The sequence below is a fragment of the Branchiostoma lanceolatum genome, chromosome 9 (assembly GCF_035083965.1).
Source record: "Branchiostoma lanceolatum isolate klBraLanc5 chromosome 9, klBraLanc5.hap2, whole genome shotgun sequence".
Lineage (NCBI taxonomy): Eukaryota > Metazoa > Chordata > Leptocardii > Amphioxiformes > Branchiostomatidae > Branchiostoma > Branchiostoma lanceolatum.
In genome coordinates, this window is record NC_089730.1 from 16,346,817 (window position 1) to 16,371,773 (window position 24,957).

At 41.4% G+C, this 24,957-nt stretch overlaps 1 protein-coding gene across 1 annotated transcript in view; it reads right to left on the reverse strand.

The window, feature by feature from the left end:
- Positions 1 to 23,545, reverse strand: part of LOC136442367 (leucine-rich repeat-containing protein 4-like) — a 94,811-nt gene extending 71,266 nt beyond the window's left edge. The window contains exon 1 of the mRNA XM_066439178.1: positions 23,304 to 23,545. The gene's annotated coding sequence lies outside the window, so the exon portion shown is untranslated. The remainder of the gene's footprint in view (positions 1 to 23,303) is intronic.
- Positions 23,546 to 24,957: the final 1,412 nt, after the last annotated feature.

A 24,957-nucleotide genomic window follows, 5' to 3' on the forward strand; every position in this document is an offset into this window, starting at 1 on the left:
AAAAACCATGCCTGAAGGTTAAAGGACTGGTATACAACGTGCGCATTCGCTAACAGGGAAGGAAAATACAGAAATATACAAATGATTAAAAAGGGAAATGACAACTAATAATTTTCAATCTATTTCAAACAAAATAAGATTTTATTTTTCTGTTCCAGAAAAGATAATGTAGTTTGGGAAATCATTGCCCATCACTTTTAATTCATTGTGATTGTGCCTTTCAAGAGGGCCTTTCGCAATCTATTCTTTCAAATTACTCATGAACAAGTCAAAATAGCAACAAAGGTTGTTTTTTTTCCGAACCCTACCCACCTAAAAAATATCATGACGATCCACTCACAGCTTCTCGAGTTATGCTGTTTACATCCACAGCCACTTCAAAATAGCAAACCCAAAACCATTACCTTGGCGAAGGTGATAAGGCATTCCCTACGCCAACTACCTCTGTATGACGCATGTTACAAATCTTAGATAATTACCAGCAAACCTATTTCAATCGAGACAGCGTCAATAGTCTGGAAAGCATACTTTTACATATTAAGTTTTACATGGTCTTTTATGAAGATATATCTTAAAGCAAATCCTCTATGCAAAAGATATAAGATCGAACGCAGTCTTATCCCTTATGGACCACAGTTTGCAACAACCCATTGCCAGTGGACTTGGGCTTACGGATGTCCTGCTAGAGCAGAAATTGGATAGACATTAAGACCCTCGTACCATTAAATGGGCCACGACTTACATTCAAATAGAATTCACAATGTGGTTTGCTTTAGTATTATGATACACAAGAGTTCATCTCTTTGCTAGCTACATCATAGGTCCGCTGATTAAAACAGTGCAAGCTATGAACCATATCTGTCGCAAGCTACACATTGCACAACACTGTAGTTCAAATCCCTCACACGATGAGGTCAGTCTGTTCCATTCTGGGGCGGGAAGTTTTTGACCATATTCTCATGGAATGGAGGTTTATCAAACCTTTTAGACAGTGTCCTGAACACTGGAGTCTCCCAAGTTTTCAATTCTTGCGGCATTTCTGATGTTGCAGCTGACACTTTTCCCCTCAATAACCCATGCAGTTTGTAAAGCAACCGATATTGGGTTACATAACGAATTGAGGTGAACTACCACTGTCCACTTGGTGGAGAGAGTGCTTGCTGTGATTCACAGCTTTGAATAAACTTTCCCATTTGCGACCCCGGTGACCTATGAAATCTCTAAATCCTTCCGGTAGACCCGCATCTCCAATGACGAATTCACTCAATCTATTCTTTCATAGGGAATTACTTCACATAACCCCTGAGCATTTGTCGAGTTGGACTACTGGACCTGATGGGAAATCTCCTTTTATGAAGTTCTCACGACGCTCGTTCAATAAGATGTGGAATTGTCGACTTTCATCCACTACGTAGACACCCCCGTGGCGGCATTAAGTCTGGTGGAAGGAATGAAGACACCCCGATTCCTTCAAATTGAATGGGAAGTCCAAGGGCACATGTTACGACATTCGTTGATGAACAGCTAACCTATGGTAATCCTTGTAGCATGACCGCTGATATGACCCATACTTTAACACCACACCTGCAATTCCGAACTGAGAATGGTTGTAACTAGAAGGATGTACCCTTACGACGACATTCAATAACTTCTTTACCATAAGCACAGTTTCCTTTAAGCCCCGACCAAGCCCCCAACGACTACGACTAGCCAACCAAGGTTGCCGGTAAGTCGGGGGCAGTCAAAGGCAAAGCCTATGTTTTTGCGCCAAACATGTCCCAACCATTTTCCAACCAGTAAATGACTTACTCCTGATGACCGAGCCCCGAATGCTTTCTAACTAATTCTCAACCATCCCGAACTCTAGCCGCAGACTGCCGAGTCCCTCTTGGCTCATTGACAGACAATCGCCAACACTCTCAAGGAGGAAAATGGGCACAACCAGTGATTTTGTTTTTTTATCAAAATGATCCATATTTCTACATGTATGTTGTTAACATCACCTAGAAATCAAATTAAAGTCGCAGTTATCTTCACTACAACTTCTAGGGTCCCTCTGTGTTTTTGGCTACGTGCCGAATGTGTTGAAGGTCGGGCGTGCTTGGTTTGGATTTAGTAAGCAGAAATTGTCGAAGGATCTGGGCCAAGTCATGGGTAGGTTTTGAAATAGTTGGCACTTGGCAGTAAGTCAATTGTGCTTATGGCATGGTTAGAAGTGAAATTTGACTCTCACCCACACCCCGACCATTCCTAACTTACTCCCAACCACCAACCAACCACCGGCCAATCCATTCCTGACCTCCCGTCCACAACCGACCTTGCTCCCAATCCACTCCCAACCATGGTTGTGGGAAAGTCGGGAGGCCATGGTTGGCTATGTATAACCGGGGCTTCCATGAAAGTTAGGACTTTCACTACACACTGCACTATGCCGAACTCGCGTTAAAAGTTTCGTTTCAATTAATAACAAGATTAGTTATGCACCAGTGGGCCTGCCTCGGCGGTGACCTGTGAATCAGCTGCATAGTCTAATCCATGCCTGATAGATGTTCCTGCTATTACCAAACCCATTTCGTGAGGGGTTATTAGCGTATAATACATTCCACAGCAACAGGAAGAAGATTGCAATTCCGTTGAGGGTTTTGTTCAATGCTAAGCCAGCATAAATTATGACATGGCTGAGCAAAAATCGGCCAGGACTCCCAAGTCGCTAATCGGACCGCATGTTTACAAATCAGGTCAGAATGTAGGTGTCCCACTTACGGCGAGATTGAGGGCTCTGGCGTCAGGTTTTGGGGTCAGATGTGTTCTCTAATGAACCACTGACTACTAGGTGATTCAAATGGGAAGTAACTGAAAGGGATGCTATTTTTTTCTTCATGAGGTATATCCAAGAAGATCTTGTCTTAAACGCGATGTGATAACCGAGTTTAATCTTACTAGGCTTCGAGGCCAGCTTGCACCAGAGCACCAGGATGAAAAGAAAATGCGTGGAAGAGGAAAGAAAGTTTCTGGTCCATGGACAGCAACCTACTTCCCAACGCTTATCACTGACAGACTATAGCCTACCACCGATCAACTTGACCAAGTCCTGGTCAATCAGGGTGCTTATAAGGAATTGGACACTTATATTCTAAGTAACAGAATTTCGATCAAGTGTTGCCCCTTCGTTCTATCTTGAAACGACACCATAGAGCATCTCACTGGACCTGCGGCACGTTGGCGACTTCGTAGCAACCGAGCGATGATTTGACAGAGCGCTCAACAATTTCATCTATTAATACGATCCTTTTAACGCTTTGTGTGTTTTGTTGTCTTTTTAGTAACACTTTCGTATACATTTTTAATGATATTCATCTTATAAAGTCAAGGATAACACAGATCCAATTTAGATCGCAGTGAGGTCGCTAACGTGCCACAGTCCATGGATCCAGTGATCTACCCTCTTAACTCTATCACGTCAGTTCCGTTGAATAATCTAACTATGAGCACATTTATAGAGATCTACAGCTGAGCGTATGATTCAAAGTTTGATCACTGTAGCCGGATGCGTTAGATAAGGTGTGGGTATTTGGTCTTCCTTGCAGAAGCCATAAAAGAAATTAAAAACGTAAATCATAGCCTTCCACATAACTACAGTAAAGGATGTAAATCTACAGTTAAGAGGAAGACATTTTCATTTACGGGATGACTTGCTACTGTCGAGGTAGTCAAATTTCTAGTAGGGTTGGTATACATTTACAGGTATGAAGTTATAACAAACAGCACACTAACAGCGTAAATCATGTGCGTAATCCTGAGCGTTGTGGTGCATACTGGCTATTTTACATGGTCTTTTCATTTGTAAACATAATTCTGCAACCAATATCATATATTTGACGCATAAGTCATGAACGCTAAATAACAAAGTTATGATAGGCTTTGGGAAATATGAAGTAGAACGCCATCGTACGCGTTGAGCATTGGCGAGATTAAATAGGATTTGGTTTTCCTGAAGAGTTACAATTTTCATCAGTCATGGTATCATAATCTGTGACTGTGAAATGTAATTATTGCACGAACTTGTTGATTAAAATTGCGAAATGATACATTTTTTTATATACGAGTGGCATATCATTTTAAGGCCCTCGTGCCACTAAATGGCGAACTCGCTGCGATCTTGCTGCGACCTAAATTGGGTTTGTGTGACACATTTCATAACTGCAATATCATGCAAAATGTAAAAGTATGACTGAACAGACAGCAAAACACAAAATGCTTAAAAAATCGTTTTATATATGAATGGATGAATGGCTAGTGTAACCAAGCTAATTTATCAAAAGTGTATCAAAAACACCCGGATTTGGTTGCCGCCGATGTGCCAATATCTGTGCATTTGCCGTTGTTATTCTCATCATTTATGAACTACGTGTCTTATGATATTCATTAGATATCCACGCGTGGCGTCGTGTGGCGCAAGTGCAGAGCGCACGGCTGTCAAACAATGGGACCCGGGATCGAATCCCAGGGTTGTGCCTAGAGACATGTCCGAACTTGCGCCCAGACGTTGTGCCCTTGGGAAAGGCACTTTACACGCATTCCCCCCTCAGTTAGAGGGACAAGTCTCCAACGGCAGCTGTCTTCAACTGGCGGACGAGAGCAGCGCCAGGCGGGCTGGCGTTATCAAGGCGGACCTCGAGTGTAAGAGTCATCCGGCAGTTCGCTGCAAGCATCCCAACCAGAACCAGCACGTCTCCCTCGAATTGGTGCCGCTGGAAATGGCGGACCGGATGCCCAAGTGTGTGGGTCTCAGATTCGCAACCTGTCATCCACCTTAAACAAATTCACGCGAAGGCTACCGTGTCAATTGACACGGCCACTATACTCGATCTGTATTTGTATCTGCACTATGTATCTGTACTATGTATCTGTACTATGTATCTGAATACGAATAAAGATAATACGAGTGGTTGCCATCAGATATCCATAATGACGAAGTTTATAAAATGATGAAATTGACATTTAGATAAATTATTAGATGTGCCAAGATTGCCCCCCATATACGAGAGTATCCAGGCAAGTTTGCCATGAATGTTCGTTTGATAGTTTGAATATACTCATACGTCAAATGTGTGCAAAAACCCAGCTGGAGCCTTAACTAGTATTTTGCAAATGAATTGAAGCGTAATCACAGTGTTTTTTAAAATAATTTAGTCGAGTAATTCATTATGTGAGAAATAGGCGATGCTGAATCGCCATTTTTGTTACATACAGGACAGGTGTAATATATTAGACCCGACAGAAATAGTCAATACGGACATCTTTATCTGTCAAGCATGGCCTTCCTTCATCCATACACACCTACTGCGCAATACTTTGTATCCAGCTGCAACATGATCAAAGTGATTTAGGGCCCATCGACTATCCCCACAGAGACGGGGGCCGATACCGACTTTTGGACACATTTGACCCGTTGCTGACGTCACACTTCCGCTTAGGTCAAGTGACGTAGGCTTCGGGTCAAAACAACTTGAGAAGGACCAGATGACTGGTCGAAGGCTTTTTAGTAAGCGTTTTACTTTGTGTACGGAAGCAACGTGTAAATGTATCAATATGATGCAAGTCCTTTGTTGCCTTTTGGAACTTTTGATGACGCGAGAAGATTATGTTAGTATCATTGCTGTTCAGCTAGTGCTTAACTCCGCCGCACATTCGCTTGTGCGAGAAAGGGTGGCGTGAAAAATGGTACAGTAAAGCGGATACCCTTGTTATATAGAATCATATGGTCTAAAAAGCAAAGTATGCCGCATTATATAGAAACCAATGTTACCACAATAAGCCAAACATTAACGTTTCAAATCCGTTATACATGCGTAAAACTCCTACGCAAAATACAATATGTGTATTATAAAACAGTCCAATAGATCGGAATATAACGTACACCCATTGAAGTTTCAATACGAAAACGCATTTGCCATATTGTCTGGAGCATCAAAACCTTGTCCAGCCCAATTAAGTAGACAGTGTAACTGTGATTAATGCTGTTATAATGAAAGCTTCAATTTAACGTCCTTGCTGTGATACAAGAAAATCTGGTCATCTTTCAGTGTAACCGAAGAAGCTATAGTTACGATTTGTCCTTGACCCACCCTATCGATTCTTGATTTTAACACTTTAGATGCAATATTGTTGGCAACGAGGCATCCATAAAGGTATTATGATAACTGTATAATATGAGCCGTAGGGCAATCTCTTTCCTTTACTTCCCCATACGAATACATGGGTGTAACTCGACCATGGTATAAAGTTTCCCTGTTTAGTGGCGCTCTCCGCTACCCCCTGTACCTAACTCTAGTTACAGCCCCAGCATGATCCGCCTTGATCCTTTTGCTGCGTGCGACTAGAGTGGTGAAAAATGAGTCGGCCTCCTACCGGCTTTGCGTCTCAATCTCCGTCCAATTTCAGTGCCGCTGTTCCGGTTTGATAAACGACGGTCCAGTCGCATTCGTCACCGTGCCTTTCGGGGGTTCTTTATTACCTCTCAGAAACCTCCTGAAAATGACGTACCCCTGTGCGGGAAATATTGTGGGTATAAAAGAGGCCCACAGGAGTAGGATTTGTTGGCTTCTGAGCAAGGATGAACTCCAAAGGTCGGGGTTGCATTTCAGTTATAGATTTTTGGCTCTGTTTTGCAGACTGCTGAATATATACCTCCAGTAGCTGCCCCTTCGCTCTCCTAGTTCTACCCTAGGTGGTAAATCTACGACCTGTGTGTTTCTGCAGCGAAATGCCAGGACTAATGACATCTGGCGCGGGGGAGATGACACAGGGTCTCCCCGAGGCGCCACCGCTACATTACTGGTATCACTGAACCTTTTCTTGCATGTTTTATCGCGTCTTAAAGTTCTGCATCTCCCACTAAGGGACGAATCCACTGTCTAGATGATTCCACAGCCGGGGCTAACACTGGGTTTTGCATATTTGTAATAGATCTTGTCAAAGCTTCGGCTATCATTTGATTGACTTTACACCTTCACACTTTTTTTTCCAATACAAGCTTCATTGAGCATGCAACGAAATGCGAAGAAACCACAAGGTCACAACAAAATGTGAAGAAACGACAAGGCCACAAGTGCACGTAGGGCTGCCACTTGGTATTACGTCTATGACAACATTTGTAGAAAAAAAAACATTGTCAAAACTTTGATATCAACGATATTATCATTTGATTAACTTTACGCCATCACACTTTTTTTTTCAATGAAAAGTTCATTTAACGTGCGACAAAATGTGGAAAAAAAACGCAAGGTCGCAAAAACATTAGCTAACACTTGGTATCATTGCTGTGACCATAGCTGTGGGGCAACAATAATTCCAAAAGATTTTCATCGCATTTGATTAACGTTACATCTCCACAGTTTTTTTTTTCAGTGAAGACTTCATTGAACATGCAACAAATTATAGAAAAGACACGATCACACGTGTACATTGTATGCATACAGACAAAAATACTGGGGAAAGCATATCATTTGATTGACTTTTCAAATTCACAGTATTTTTAATGAAGGCTTCATTGAACATGCAACAAAATGTGAAGAACTCACAAGATCACAAGCGTACGTAGTAAGCATAGAGACAAAATGCATGTGAAAACGTATTATTTGGAAATATTAAAGTTACACATTCACAGTTTCTTCAACGAAAGGTCCATTGCACAAGCAACAAAATCTGAAGAAAGCACAACTGTGCGGGGTATGAATATATACAGACAATACTGGAGAAAAACATGGCAACCATAATGCTAAATAGACACGTAAGCGATGGTCACATTTGCACGCTGATGCTTCCTCGAGCACAGCACGGAAAGCAGGATTTACCAACGGTGACAAACATCAGGTAAGTAATGGTTGCAGTTTTGCCTGTCACCTGCATCTTGCAGATACACTGTTCTGGGATCCGTTGTCAAAGATGGAAAAGTTATGAGGCAATCTAGTCCTGCTAAGCGACGATATTTATTCAAAACGCCGCAGCCAGCGAGCTGCAGCACCGATATGTTAGATTGAGGTTGACCCCATATGTTTTGTGCTGCAGAACGGTAAATCACATCCCCAAGTATGGAATACTTCTCGAGTCGCAATAACTGTATACGACTGGAGTGTACAGTCATCAACCACGGGGCATCTGTTTGTGTGCGTCTACCTGTACATGCACAGAGGCAAGTGAAGGTCATGAACAGGAGATAATTGAAAGTGATCTCGAACCAGTTTAGCTCACTGAAGAGCTACACTTCCACTGGTCGTGGCGGAGAATGCAGGCGCTATATATATTTACAGTACGTACCTGCTCATTTTACCGGGGGAAATAAGCTCTTTGGAATAAGCATGTTGGACAATAGACCGCGGTCCCGTCCTAAAGACTGCGACCTTTCCATTAGGGTACATGTCGGGTTAGCGACACAGCCTGGATTCGAACTCACGTCATCTTGTCCCAAATTTTTTGATATGTCAATTCAAGTTTGATATGTCAATTCATATGATATTTTGTTATGATCAACAGCATCTTTAACAGCGTCTTCGCAGGCAAAATGAATAGTGGCGGGCAGACAATAAGAATCATCTCGCGTGCATACATTGTGAGACTTATCAAGGAACGAAAAACGTTTGAGCCTCCATTAGGCCATGTATATTCGATTATATGGATGACATCTTCTGGGAACACCAAAGCTGATGCGAGCGTACGAACAAATTGCCTTCAATATAAAATCTAGGTGGTCAAGAGGATTAAGCAAATGACTTTACACACAGAGAATGGTATGCCCAACAATAGATTCTTCATTTTTGTTCTGCACACCTTTTGGGGGGCATTGCCATTGTACGACAGTACTATCCGAATTCCAATGTCATTTGGGGGCATACATTTTTCATTTTGCAGCTGCTAGTGTGTACAATTCACAGTATGGTCGAAAACTTTTTCGGGGAACGGACGAAGATAGATGCGCACGCGGATTTTATCCATATAATCGAATCAACATGGACTTGCATGAAAGTTGATAAAAAAGTTCGTTGAAATCTATATTCATTACGGACGTTTTCAACGGGACCCAATAACCTGTAAGGTTAAGAGATCTACAGTACGTGATTCAACCGGTAAAGTCGTTGTAATTGATTTAGAACGGTTGCATGCTAATTCCCCATCTATACATGACCCCGAGCGCTGACAAGACTGATAAGAATCTTATACGAATTTGGCCGAAGACCAAAAGTTAAGCGAGCTGCTGATATATATGCAAACATGCAAGCAAAACATGTTTATACTTAATCATACTTCCAACTTCAGATCTTAATCACATTGTTTGTTGAGAAACTCAACAATTGCAAACTGCATAATTGCAACACGTTAGAAATAAAAGCTATGTTTGTTATGAATACCATCGATAAAAGTATGTACCAAAAGGTGATGAGACTCACAAATGAAGGCCTTTGAAACACCCCGATGTACAAGGACGACATGAAGACAATACTACCGCAGTCCCTGCATTTTTGGGACACTTGGATCGATACCAGTGTGCCCTTAATGAATCATTAACCTATCAGAAATTGCTTTAAACGGTTCCCAATGTTGACCTGAAATATTGACCTGTTTCTAATTTGCCATTACTCCAATTCATTAACAAACATGTTATGTTAAGCTGTGTTAATACAGAGGATGCGAGTTAACTTTGGATGATATATAGAGTTTATCTTACCGTTCTGAAGAGTATATCTAACTTTGCATTAACCAAAAGATGGTACGACGAGGTATGCGCTTGTATATGCAAAGATAGGCGTTTATTTATCATATGTACTAATACACTTGATGAATGATTGATATGCATTTAATGATTACGTTATCCTTTTTACAATGGATCACTAAAATTACTTTCTGTGGCAACAAAATGGATCTATCCGTCACTGCCCTGACACCTGACTGCTGCACTGAATATTTACGGTTTATAAATGGTCAATTTCGTGGAAGCCTCCGTCGGGTCCAGTTAAGAGCGACAGTGCAGTAAATACAATAAAGATATGTGTCTGTTTTGTCATGGAAGCTGTCATGAAAACGAACACGGCAGTATTATCTGTCTCATTTGATGCTCTACCATTAGAGAAGGCATGTCCTTAAAAGGCCCATTACTGATGCACGGAGGACTGTTTTTGTTCAGCAGAAGAATAGAGCAGAGCTAAAATGTTTTGGCACTGCAGTTTCAAACGAAGCCGCAATGAGTTCCAAAATCAAACATATTTTCCAATGGGCCAAACCCTGCCTGCCCCCCCCCTACCCCAAAGTCGACATTGACAACATTCTGATACATCATTTTCAAAAGGACTCCGCCAGACTAATGACTCAACCAGGTTTGCCCAAACAAATCCACCCCAAAGAAAACGTAACTTCCTATGGAGATATGATATGACCATCACTTTTAAGTCAATCCACAATACCGTAAGTCTTATCCCTATTTTTCGACCATGAAACTCTCATTGTTATATTGACATCCAGGTGTTTTAGTCACGTGACTATGACGTCAATCAATGTCCACCATGTTGAATGGATAAACGCGTGTGTCGGGTTCATCGTATGAGAAATGCTCCGAAGAGTTGATTTCTCTCTTTTTCCACACATGCCTTCTTATGCGTTTCCATATTCAAAGAGAAGAAGAGTATGCTAAAATCCTTTATCAGAATCATCGTCTGTGTGCTATGACTGACCGGTCGCCGTCGTAGACCTATCCATCACGCCGACGTAGCGACAGCGCCTACCTGTATTGATAGGCTGCGATGTCACGTGCAGACATATCTGGCGATCTGCTGATCGGCCATGATAAAGGGTGTGTACGACGTACTTTGACTGGACAGTCATTCGTCCACCCACACATGTCTACCGTGATCAAATCAACTTTCTTCTCACGTCGTTGGCCCAAGATGACTGTAAACTTTCTTTAAGTCAACTTTGAAAATCTCTTCAGTGTAGTGATCTCGATGGACATCCGTCGCCAGTAAAGGTTCCCACACAGATACTGGGTTACCTCGTATTGCTCCAGGTTGAAACATGTATGCACAGGTATACATTATTTACAAGGACGATATTGTTTTATCGGCATCATGTCAATGATGAGCTCGCAGGCTGAACTCAACATATCTCTACATATCTTCACAAATACATTATTCGATGTTATAGAATTCCTCGTATCATGCTTGTCTTTAGATATTCGAAATCCACAATTGTTGGACCGTTTAATTACATTACAATTTGTTGGCAGGTGGTTAGACTTTGTCATAGGAGGTTTTCAAACTTCATGCTGCTTAGGCCTTAGCCCATACAGACTTGTGTCAAAACTAACTTCGATAGCAGCCTCCTGGTAACGGTTAACTTTATTCATGAAGAAGATAGTACTTACTTGTTGTTATCATATCCTTATGATGGTTGACTTATGGTAAATACTTTTGAAAAAAAGGCCACTTTCTTTCAACTTTGAGTATCATTTTAAAACCTTATATTCTAATCTGTCTTTTCCACCTTTCTAAATGATATGCAAAGTGCACGTGAACAACATGTGAAATGATAAAGCATAACACAATCTACAGCGAATACATGTAGTATTGTGTATATTTGGACATCATCTTTCACGATTAGGAGCCTCTGGCATTTGCAACAAGCATTATGTCATTAGCTCCACACTTAAATACTCCAATTTTCCATGTTTGGAGCTATCTTTAGTTGATGATAAATGGGAAGAGAACAATGAAGCATGCAAAACCGCCAGTTTTCCTGCCACCAAAATTTAAACTGGATATGGTCACAGATCAATGATTATCAAATCGTCATTCACCGAATAGTCAAGCATGTATCTCAACGCTATTACCCCTAATTTTACTGTGCGTTAAGATACTTTTGTGCATTTTAAATGGGGTCCAAATGAAGGTCCTGTAGAACTAGATTTCATGAACGTACTGTTTGCTTGCACGCATTGCTTGGCTTGATGATCATATAAATGCCATCCGCTGCAGCAACCATATTGCTGGGCTGATTTGATATGGACAGGGGATCGTAAAACTGACAAAACATAATCACAGCCTAATATATCGTTATGACTAGGGTGTCAAGGATGAGACACTTTATAGCCGCGAAATTGAGTGGTGTGTGGTATGCATAGTAATTTGATATATATCACCAAGAAGGTCCCGTCAACGTGTGAAGTGTTACACACACACTAACACCAAGGATTAAAATCTGACGTTTTCAAGTTCAGATGCGTTAAGGAAAGTAAGCATCAACTTAGTTCAATCGCAATGTAGCTTTGCAGCATTAGTGTGCCAACAACCCATTAACAAGAACAGCATGGCGAGCAATGAGTCTGTTTAAAGCCACCATTAGGCAGAGAGAGTACGTATACGTGTGTGAAGATATAAGGAGTTGAATCATTGATATAAGGCTGATATTAGCAGTGGCCAATGCATGCTGTTGACCCGACTTCCCAATCTGATAACTTGTCATCCTCTGTTAACAGCACAAAGTGGATACCTTCCACGTTTTCAGATAAAGATCTGGTTACAGTTAATCCTATCAACCAGACTCAAGCTCGACACCTCACGCACTTACAGTATCTACGTGTGACACTTACTAAATTATCAACAAGGCATCCCGTCAGCATGACATCTTTCATGGCTGATGGACACGATTGCATCATTGAAACAATCTTATCTTGCCACTTAGGCCATGTTGATTCGATAACATGGATGACATCCATACTCACATCAATTTTTGTTTCGTTAAAAAAGTTTTTGACCATACTGTAAATCGTACAAAACAGCTGCAAAATAGGCAAATGTATGCCGTAAATTGCAAATGATATCGGAAAACGAATGTTAGTGAAGTAGAATGCCAAATGCAATCTTTTAAGTCAATTAAGAAATTAAGAATCTATTGTTTGGTATACCATAATTTGTGTGTTTAGTCATTTGCTGAACCTGTCTACCTAATTACAATTTCATAATGAAGGCAACTTGCTTGCCAAACTATTATTGCTTCGCACTCTCGCATCAGTTTTGAGGTTCCCGGATGGTGTCATCCATATCATCTAAACAACATGGCCTTATCTTGTCACTTTGATATAGGCATCCTCTTACACATTACCCTACCAGATGTACGATTTAAATGTCCCAGAGGAGACAAACGAAATAATCACTTTTACCGACTCCTTAACTTTAGAAAATGCCTCGGTAAGAAACTGATGAGGTCAGACAGTCTGGAGCTGTAACAAATCCAGTCAGCAAAGTGGAAAATCGAAAAAGACTATCAACGAAATGTCCAAAGGCATCATTTCGTACTGTTCCGTTAAGAATTACTAAAAGATTTGAAGAATAGCTGTAAACCACACTCGATCAAACTATGAAGAGGGGCTTAATCGTGGACCTGCCTGACAAGGTACCATTGCCTGCAGATGCAGAGTGGTCGCTGGTAATTATGGTGATATGGTGCACAAAATTAAAGCGGTGGGCGCAAGAACACATGTTGTAATCACAGAATGTATTATTGATATCAGAGTGCTTATGTTCAAAAGTATATTAATTCCACGTGATTGTACATTGTCCATTCTTGCATGGCGTTGCCTCCACCATCCCGGCCGTCCAAGGCATCATCCGCGCTCCTTGAGCAGTCAGGAAAACACCCCATGAAGACGTATTGGGCACTGCCATCTGTTCGACCATTCAGGAATGTCATGGATTATTCATACTGCTATACAAAGATTTACTGAAATCAACAGACCAGAGCGGGGCCATGAAAGGTTGGGGGTCCACTCTCCAACAGGAGGGTTTCAGACAGGCACCAATTGGATACAGGTGTACAGATCTAAATCCATATTATCATCCTTATATATAGGTTATATTCTAGACAGAGTTTACAAGTATGTCTGTTGGTAAACAAGATAACTCAAGAACGGCTGCATGGATTGGTTTCATTTTTGATGTGTTAGTAGCTTGTGACGAAAACTAAAAATTAGTAGATTTTGGGCCTCCTGGCTGATTTCCTAAACACTGCAGCGAAACCGAATGCTTTCATATCTCATTTTAAAGTAAAATTGTTCTTAAGGATGACTTGACATCAGTAAGATTCTCATACGGTTTATTGACATGATATTTTAGATTTTATTTAAATGTTTCAACATTATGTGACTAAATGAGGTAAGGCAGCCATATTAAACCGTAGTTTGAAACTCCTGCAAAAGTCTTGGGAAGAAACTCGCCATAAATATGTATATGTATAATTTCACAAGGACGTCGTAGAAAGATTTATTTACAACGAGCTATTTGCCTTTCCGGTCCAACGATCGATATACGTATTCAAGATGCAAAACAATGGCCCCAGTCTGCATGTGTAACTAGGCATTGCATCGATCTGAATGCAGTATGCAAAACACTTAACCTGAGCAGAAAAGCTCATCTCATCGGATAACAATTGTAAACGGCGATAACACTGCAATGATGCAAGCCAAACGTGCAGATATTGGTGATTCCACGACTTTCCCAGTTGTCTATATTCATAATAATAGTGCCCAGGCACCTATTTTTACTACCGAAAATATTAGGACTATGAGAAACGGCAAGCACGTAAGATGGTGCCATTCTGGGGATATCTATTGTCGACACCCTGACCTTTATTGATTGAACGTAGACGTAGGTGATCGTAATGGCAATGATATACACACGAGTCCGACTCCACATTTTCTGTATAACTGAGAGGATTGAATATTCATTTTGTTCTTTTTTTCTTCAAGTAGGGGGTACTACTTTTGATTTCATTGTTCGTAATTTGTAATGATTTTCCTTGATGTTCGGATTTCTCTGGGGGGGTTTTCTGTACGTTACATATACGTGTGGTTTTGGACACAAAACCGTCAGAATTCGGTAGCGATGAATTCGTATTCCTTTGATGCTTGGGTGCGGCAGGTCATCGTGATTCTTGGAAAGCACGTTTAAAAAGCAATCTTCGAGTGGTGAAACAAAAATAGAAACAACTTAGAGTTTTTCACAACACAGAGCTGATACAAAGATAGTTACAAAGAACGCCTACATTCGTTTAACAAATGTTCCCCTATCGGGACACCCTCTAATTTACAGGAAGATTCGCTAGATAAATCACGCTACCTTTGGAGCCTCTTTGTTGGTAGTATAGTGCGTTCTGCCTTATTTATTGCACACGGCTCGTAAGCCGCACACAGTGTTTCAATCTATAGACGTTTTATGGAGCAATCACTTCTTTTAATGCTAATGCTCTCGTCATTGGCAACGTTTGAGCTGAACTAAACAATAGAGAGCCACTTTGTTTCAGATATGTCTCGCTGGTTTTTACGGCAATCCTGATGGTTTTTCATGGCCCAAAGGCAGCCTGCGCTATGGGAAGCAGATTGTACTGCCAGACGCATGTTGCTTCCATCAGTCTGCGTTACACTGATAAACCTGAAATATAGGTTGACGCTGATAAACCCACCGATGTAACCTTCGACGAAAGTCATTAATAAGACCTCAGACATATTTCTTCATGGTGATTAATGTTTCTATTACTGTCGATATGCTACATACATACAAGGCATACGAAGGGTAGTCAAAAAGAAATGCAACTTCATTCTCCAGAAGATATGTGACTTTACATTTGTGGCAAATTTCAACTCATTTGAGAAAAAAATGAGCCTGTTATGAAACCATTTGTATTACTTGTTGACAGCCTCCCGTATAACATAGAACGTTTCAGTGAACTTTTAAGTGCCTTTTAAAGAGTCTGTTATCTCAAAATAACATATAAACATCCATGGAGATGCTAACCATGGAGGTACTAATCGGGCTACTGAAGGATCTACAGAATTTGCTTTAAACCATTTGCATTACTTTTCGACTGCCCCTCGTATAACACAGAGCTTTAAAAAGCTTCCAGTGAACTTTCGAGTGGTTTTCAAAGATATTTTTTACCTAAAGTCACATAAAAGAACCATGGAGATGCTAATCGGGCTACTAAAAGGTCTACAGAATTTGCTTTAAAACATGTCATCCCTCAGCCTTGCTAACATGTATACTGCCATATTGTCCGATGTATGCAAGTAACGTAAAAATGTAAAGGTCTTTCAGTTTGCATTGTTGCAAATCGTCATGCCATTGAATTAAAATGTGTTAAAGTAAACGACGGGAGCCAAGACGTTTTCTTTTACTAAGAGTAAATTAGTGAAATATTTATAATAAAAAAGACAATATGCATTGATTTACATAAGAATAACAAGGAAGAAGCTACCTGCTTCATTAAAAGCAGGTATAACCAATTTGTGTCTACATCATATATATTGTTTTCTACTAACAGTACTGCGTCCCGATACAGACGCGAAGCATAGAAAGGAGACATATTGGTCACATATATTGTCATAAATCAGATATCAGATTGAGATTAGGCTTTCAGTACCATTTAAACCACTTGATGCGGTACCAAGGTCACACACGAGGGGGGGGTGCTTAATCTTATTCTTCCTAAGTCTTACTCACTTACCCAATTGTTACCATTTCAATCCATCCAACCTTGCTGACCACGAATATCATGAAACACAAACAAGGTCTCTTTCCTTGAGCTCTCATTCTTTCTAAACGCGGAACGTCTAGCAAAAAATTAATTTGTAAAGTTATTTTTGTGCTATGCATTCTCCTCATGGCACTCCACGCCTGACAGAGTTTACCGAAAACAGAGTGGCATAGCTTAGTTTTAATTGACAGCTTCGAGCGTGACTTTCAGATGTTTCGTTCAAAAATAGATGCTTACTTGGGAAACACCACTTAACGACTCATTCCTCCCAGAGGATTGCCTCTCCATGTTATCGCGTTGAATACATTCCTAAAATGGATTTGATCACATAGAGAAACATACTGCAGCGATCTGGGCTAAACGGCAGCATACGTCTTGTATATCGCAATCTTCTCAAACGCTGTAATAACAGTAGCCTCTTCAAGCATCGGGGATATTGTTAAGGCACTAGGCTTTCTTGGCCAAGTGCGAGAATCTCCTCTAGGGAAGATCGCAAAGTAATAGCGTAGCGAGATGATTCTGTACGCCCCACCACGTACGGAGGATAAATCAATGTCGGCACTAACAGCCCCCCTTCATCGGATGCACAACTACAGTTTCTCAATTACCAGCTGACCCACCCAGTGACCACCCCTTGTAAACTACACCAACCGTCTGTACATACCATACCCCTTACGTACGGTATAACATTTCAGTCCGGGTTATTATTACACCCATTGGACCCCCACCTTACGCTTATTGTCGGATGCACCTGTGAAGCCTGCCCCCATGATCCCATTACACGGTCATCTGTATGTAAATGAGGTATAAAACGTGCCACGACATCCCTAAGAACTACTGGAGCCGCCAAGGCCAAGAACATTACAATTTCCTCGGCTAACTCTTCGTTTTGAGGAATAAATCTAGCTGGTAAAGCCATATGCGAATCTGTACGATAAATCATACCAAGAATCACGAGACCAAAGCCGTTGAAAGGTTGGCAGCTGAAGATAAATATAGTAGTCGATATTCGGGTATTTCGATGTATGTTAGGTATGTTGAGGGAACGGTTGAGCAACATCGATCCAGCAATGCTTTCACGCCATCTCTGAATATTTTTAGAAATCGTTATAGATATAATGATAAGTTATCATTAAGTCGAACTTTGTAACCGGTGCACTCTTTGTCTATATCTTTGATATCAAATAGAGCGCCGGTATCAGGCTGTCCATACAACCAATTGGCGTACAATATGATGAACTATTACTCGAGTTTCTATTGAAGGAAAACAGTTTAGGCCACACATATTGACTATTTCATAAGTGAGGTGAACGCGTATTTCAAGTTTAGCATCATAAAGATGATAATCTTTGGACTTTGGTCTTCCAACACCTACAATTTTGCCCAGAACAACAATGCAGTTATAAGTACAGAGGGCACAATTCAGCCTTTGGCTGCAATGCCTTTTATGATGAATTAACCATTTTGATTGACTGATAAGCAGGTAGACAATTGCAAGTTCTGTTCTCTATCGATATTTTTGTGTATAGAGTCCTACTCCATTTTCTACCATGCACAGGTGAGCAATTCTTTGAAGCGCAATAAGATCAATCTAAATCTTTAGAGATCGTCTTTTTCCACGATCCTTAAAGTATTCGATTGGTATTGATCAGGTGGTTGAAGACAAATGTACATGCTTCTGGGAATTAATTGGGAATCAATGACAATTCTTGGGAACTCTGGTCTTTTGCATGTTTCCTATATAGCTTTATATTGACAAAATGCTGTACTGTAAGGCTACATAAATACCTCACCAGACGAATTCATCCCCCAAACAAATGATGGATACGTTGACCATGCCATATTCGTGGTGGCACACTAGACAAGTCTGTACAACAATACAATTTGTCGCAATGAAACTTTTCCCAATCCTTTCAGGTGTAATGCGGTGCCACTGCTAAGGTCAGACAAGATGAAGGCCGTGCTTTATTCGATTTTCTTTAGCCGAAACCAGATTCTCCCCAAATGCATTATCTACATGCAGAAAGACAGCTTCCTTTGTTGTCTGTGGAAACGGAAGAATGAAAAAGGTCTGGAGTTCCGTGGAACCCTATTAGAGGGTCAGCCTCACAGGACGGCATTGAAGATAAGTATTCGGACTCACGTCAACTTTCTTTATTGTTCTGGTCTTCTTAACTTGGCCCCATCGGACAACTGTCAAGGCAGCCAGACGGTCTATGAAAGGAGACGCCGAATGCATATTACGTTCCATTTGCAGAAAGACCGTAAAGGTGTCCTTTTAAGTCTGCCTTTCCATTGATTTGCTTGTTATCAAACCCAACTACGTGGATGTCCACATCCCAAAGCAAAGCCAACGCCACTTGAGCGATTATTTAGTCTTGCCGACATTGAATTGAAGACAATTCCGTCCGTCAGGAATTGATAATAGGACATGATATGTCCAAACCACTTACCAACTGAGCTTGCTCGGAACCACTCCATTATTTTGCTTATGCAATTTTAACGCTGCCCCTTTTAAATGTAACCACGTCCGCGAATTCTTAGAGCTGTGAAGCAAAAAAAAAACCGTTAAGTTATACCTGGGTGAAACTCATTTTGTCTGCGCAGCACATCTTGCCCCTGCATTGTGCTTATCTCTTGGCGCAGCGTGCCGTTGAAATGGGTCCACATTCTCCTAATCCCAAACAAGCGAAGGAACAACCTCTTCCTAGCGAAGCAAAGTACCCAGTAAGTGCATCACATCAGAGTTACTATGAGTGGGTGGGCAGGCTGAGGTGTAGTAACACCTGCTACTAGCTTACGGAAAAGGCGGAGAGAAAATTTCAAATTGCGTAGGCGAGTCGTTTGCAATTTCGTTTGCCTGCTTGCTTGGAGAAACTAAGTTATCACGAGTATGGTAGCCATGGAAACGACCTACGTCATTGAATATTTTGTAAAGAAGTTAGTTTTAGAAAAGAAGATGAACACTTCAACGATACAGAAAAGAAAATGAATACCTCAAGTAACACATTTACAAAGTAAGTACCACATGCCTTGTCGATATGGCGTATTTGTCAAGAACACTTGATGAGTAGGAGGCAATAAAGCTGGTACCAATGATGCATTACCTCAAACCGTACCATGTAGTAGTATGTGATGCTGCAAGAGTCATACGCAATAGGGCAGCATCCACAGCAGTCCTTGCGACGGACCACCAGTGCACGAAGTGTGGACGGCTGTGTGCATCTAGGTTCGGACTCAGAAGCCATTTCGGACTCAGAGGTCACATCTCCCGTGAATGAGCAACATTGGCAGTCATCTTCGACATCGAAGGACTACTAAGGGTGTATGTACCGATTAAACATGGACAAGTTGTTTTTCGGAGGTAGCTAGGAGGAATGCCATCGATTTCTAAGCTTGTAAAAGCTTACGAAGTAACTATGTACTACATTAAACTGCATACCACTTTTACAAGTACCTAGTTCATATATGCTGAACAAAATACAATTAACAAACTCTTACAGGAGGCATAAAGGGATCTATTGATTCGCAAGCTTATAAAACTGATTTAGACACCCTTGCAGCAGTAGCAAACGTATCATAAATCTAGATTGCAGCTGACCGGAGGTAACCTAATCCAAACTTCTTTCAGATGACACATAGTGTTAATAAAGACACGACCCGCAGTCAGCATTCTTGTGTAATACACAAGAGATGGGTCCACAGTCCAGATAACCTGCGGTAACCTTGACCAGACTTCCTTCACTTGAAGCATAGTCTTATTAGACAATACTATATCCTCTCATCTGAGGTCAGCATTCTTGACGCCGACGGCTGGTGATATGATGTACAAGATAAAAGGCAATCTGCACCGGTCAAGTGGAAAATCCAAGTCCACTTTAGAATTTGGAGAAATGAAATAAAAGCATCTATAAACATATCACTATGGTGCCAGGTTACCAATGTAGTACCGTAGTTAGGCCTATAGGGCATCATTTGAGAAAGGAAACGAATTCCTTGCTTATGCCATACTCAAGAGATAAGTGTTTGTCCATGTATCATTGAATAGTCTATCAATTGTCCTTTAACTGTTGCAAAGATGTAAACATGTCATAATAGTATACACCATCGGTAGCAGTGGCAAGATATACTGTAAAATGCAGAAATGTTTGTGGGAAGTTAATTCGCTGTAGGGATAAAATGGAGTGTTCACTGTGGTTTTGAGTTCGCGACGGAAACAATACTGGTAGTAGCGCTAGTCACACAAAGGAAGTGCTTTTTGCGGTGGTTTTAAGTTCGCGGTAAAGATTTCACCGCAAAAACCGCGAGCATGAAACCACCGCGAACATGTCTGCCTTTACAGTAACCACATTGTTTTCGACCACTGGCTGGGAAAACAAATGCTGACAAAAATGATTATCCGATCGACCGTACGACGTCTCTGGTCATAATAAATGCGCCCTAAGAGATTCCTATCGAAAACGGATACACACAGTAGCCCTCAGCTATTATGAACCCAATTTCCTTAATAACACTTCATTGTTTACGGCATGCATCCATGCCTGAAGCCATGTTCATGGAATTCCCTGGTTATCTCTGACTTCCGCGGTGAAATAGCCTGTCAAAGATGAAAAAGTTGGAAAATACATGTGGCTTTGGCGTTGTCTCAGAAAGCAAGCTATAATGCAGAAAAGACAAACTTAGTGAAACTTGCCGTCATAACGCAACACCCAGAGTACCTAAATATTCCGGAAAGCAAATATCTATACTTGGCCATAAAGTAGTTATTGGAACTGCAGTAAAGTGGGCGATATTACTAGCTTTCATCAGAAGCAATCTTCAGGCTGCTTCCAGGCACTTTGAGCGCGGAGTATACCTCAAAATTGGCAAAGACCTTGGGGACGACTTCTCATTGATTTGGCGGACGGCAACGACAGATATAAGATGCAAATATATAAATCATGTGCGCCAGAGTCAACGCTTCGCTGGTCGATTTTGAGGGGGTTTAGTTGTTTACCAATACCAGCACCTTCCTGGCATTATTTTCCACGGTGACAAAGCAACTTACTTTTTCAGCTTTTCAAGCTTGATGCTATGTACACTGCACGTAAGTAAGTATCTAAGTTCATAAAGTTTCAAAAGTCAATGCAATTTTTGATATGATTGGGCTGTAGTTTAACATTTTCCTTACTTGTGCCGAGAATACTTATATACCTGAAAGTGTCTGCGCGCGTTTCATGGACAATCTCATGGCAGAACCCACTTGGAAACCTTTTGCCGGCATCCATACCATACGAAAGGTAGGTAGCAATCCGTCAAAGAGACACTCTCTTGTTACGAGTTATTACACAACCAATTTTCTTGAAATAACTTTTGACATTAACAGCTTGCTACACCGCTAAGCACACATCCAATTCCAACCTGGGCAGACGGCACCTCGCACGGCGGCGCCGCCTCCCAGTGGCCTTAATGATAAATTGGCGTGCAAAATTCCAATGGCACTCAGAACAAACCAAACCAAAACAAGAGTTCGTAGCATTCAAGTCTCAGTGCAGTAATAGTGGTGTTTGCGGTGTGCAGTAAATGTTTGGTATCCTATTTACCAGGAATTACAATGTCCTTAAATACTGGCTCCATTTATGTCCAGGTAATTGTAACTCTAGGCAGTATCAAACCAAGGCAGTGTAGCAAGCCAGAGCCTGACCTCTCCTTGAGGAGTAGGTAATTGCTACAGCTGTGGACTGTATTACCTAGGAATACGGCCACGAAGCCAAACATTAACGTGCATCATCTAGTCCATACTAGCAGACGACATACTAAAGTACATACACATGCATCGAAGGGATCTTGAGTTATAGCTGCGAGCACACAAACACAATCAACCGCAATACCTCCGTAGGTGAACCTCCTTCACGGAGGTAACTATGACCTAAAGTTCTTCAAGAATGCGTACGTGGGTATTTGTACGGGGAATTTCTTTTTTTTTAAACACCCACACACAATATCCCAGCTGTACTGTTGAACAAGGGTGCTCTACCAGGCAATATGCCAGGTTAGTTTATTTTACAATTCTTTACTTCGTTTGTAAAGGCAGTTCGATTATGGGCTTAATCTTTGTTGAGCAAATGAAGACATATTGTGGTAACGCTAGTTTGGAAAGTGATGAATGACTCAAAGACTTTGATATTTGATACGGTTATCAAAATAAAGCATGCGCTGTGCTGCGCTGTTGAAACTTGAAACCAGCCGACGGTTTTCCACTAGAATCGTCGATAATTGATTCGCTGATCAAGAATGCAGCGCACTTGACTAGCGTTTTACTGTCACTATTTGTGCTCCATAATAATATTCACTATCAATAAACGCCAAATCACTGTCATTCATACGTCACTGAACACCTTTAGGTCGTCTTCAATATCAAGACCGTCAAGAAAATGCCCAAGCATATGCCCGGGACCAACACATCACGGAATAACCCGTAGGCCTTTGGGCATTTCCCTCAGATGTAGTTTATAATTAGACTGTAAATCACAGAGCGTTCGGTTCCGTAGTGACGGCTACATGTTTCTTGCATCGTTAAAAACGTGCCCGACCGGTGTCCCTACTAGGGAAGGAGTCTTATCCGTGTGCCTTAATCTTCTGAACCTTAAAGGCTTACAACATCTCAACCATCTTCATACAAACATTAAGCAAATCGCATCTAACGTTTCTCCACCAAAAATAGTACCAAAGATATGAAACAGACTTACCATGAATATTCCTTTTCCCCGTACCAGTCTTCAGAGTTTGATGCAAGATCAAAACATAACAAAATCTGAACGGATTTGCGGACGCGCAGAAAAGTCTGGACTCTTCTGGATGCACCCGCGGCGTTACCGGACGTTCACGGCTCGCTGTTCAGGTCCGATGTGCGCCCCGTATCACTCGGTAGACTAACTGCGACCAGCCAGACGGGTAGTCCCCGGTAGGCAGCTAGCAGCCACAAGTCAAAATCGATATGAACTTGATGAATTCTACGCCTGACAAGGAATTAGCACCCGCCCAGTCAGCGCTGGCTTAATAGCGCTGCGCCTCTCGAATCTATTCCAGGGGTCACGGAGTCGGAGTCAAGAGCGTAATTCTGTATGGATGGCACGCGTTATTCAATCTAGGATTAATTGAAGCAAACGCCAAAGAATTAAGGACGCCATAGAAAGTTGCAGGTCATATCTCTATCGCGTCCACTAGCTTTTGGAGGCAATGCGTGATCATCTACCTCTCCTCGATTGGTCTGCTAGGATTAATAGAAGCAAACGTAAAGAATTAAAGACACCACAGAAAGTTGCAGGTCATATCTCTATTGCATCCGCAAGCTTTAGGAGGTAGTATCGGGATCATCTATCTCTCCTCGAATGGTTTCCTAGGATGAATTGAAGAAAATGTAAAGAATTAAGGACACCATAGAAAGTTGCAGGTCATATCTCTATCGCATCCTCCATGTTTAGAAGGCATCAGCGTGATCATATATACCTCTCTTCAAAGGGTTTGAGGAACCCAGACAAGGTCAATTGCTTTACCTTCAATTTTTGTTATGTTTAAAAATCTAGGATTAATATAGGGGAACGTAAATAATCAAGGACACCATGGAAAGTTGCAGGTCATATCTCTATCACATTCGCATGGTCTAGGGGGCATCAACGTGATCATGTACTTCTCTTTGCAAAGTTTGATTAACCTTGGACAAGTCAATTGCTTTACCTTCCATTTTTGCTTTAATGCGCTGCAATCGCACTTGACTTTGAGCTTACGGTCTTGCAAAAGTTGGTAGATAACTAATAACATCAAGCGGCGGCATGAAACCTCATCGACATGCAACGAGTCTGGCTGATAATTGAAACAAATGTGACGAACGTGAGTAAGGTATGGCGCCAAGAATGATAATAGTTTGACAATGTCAGACAGACACATGTGTTCGTGAGTCGATCGGTCTTTGACCAATCACTCATAGTCGACCGAGACGGCAGCCATAGCTGTAGATAAGATATGCGAGTGAAAAATTCAAATGATCACATTCTTGGTAGTCATACGTGCGATGAACATTCGGCGGCAAAGTCTGTCAACCAAATTGTTACCCATTTCAAACAACGTTTTCCTATTGAAATGCAAAAATCCCACCACAAGAGACATCATCAGGCCACATCAAAGCGCGATTCACGCACTGCTTTCATGATTAAAGCGCCAGGATGCCATAACCAATTGGAATATCCCATGCACGCCAACTCAACACAGTTTCCTCAGGCTGCATCGAGCTCTGTATATGCAGTAACTGTACAAAAGTGTAAAATAATATCGTTCACGATACCGACTACGCATGCGCAGCGACATGTTTTGTGTGAAATAGGTAAAGGCCCCTGAGAATAGAAC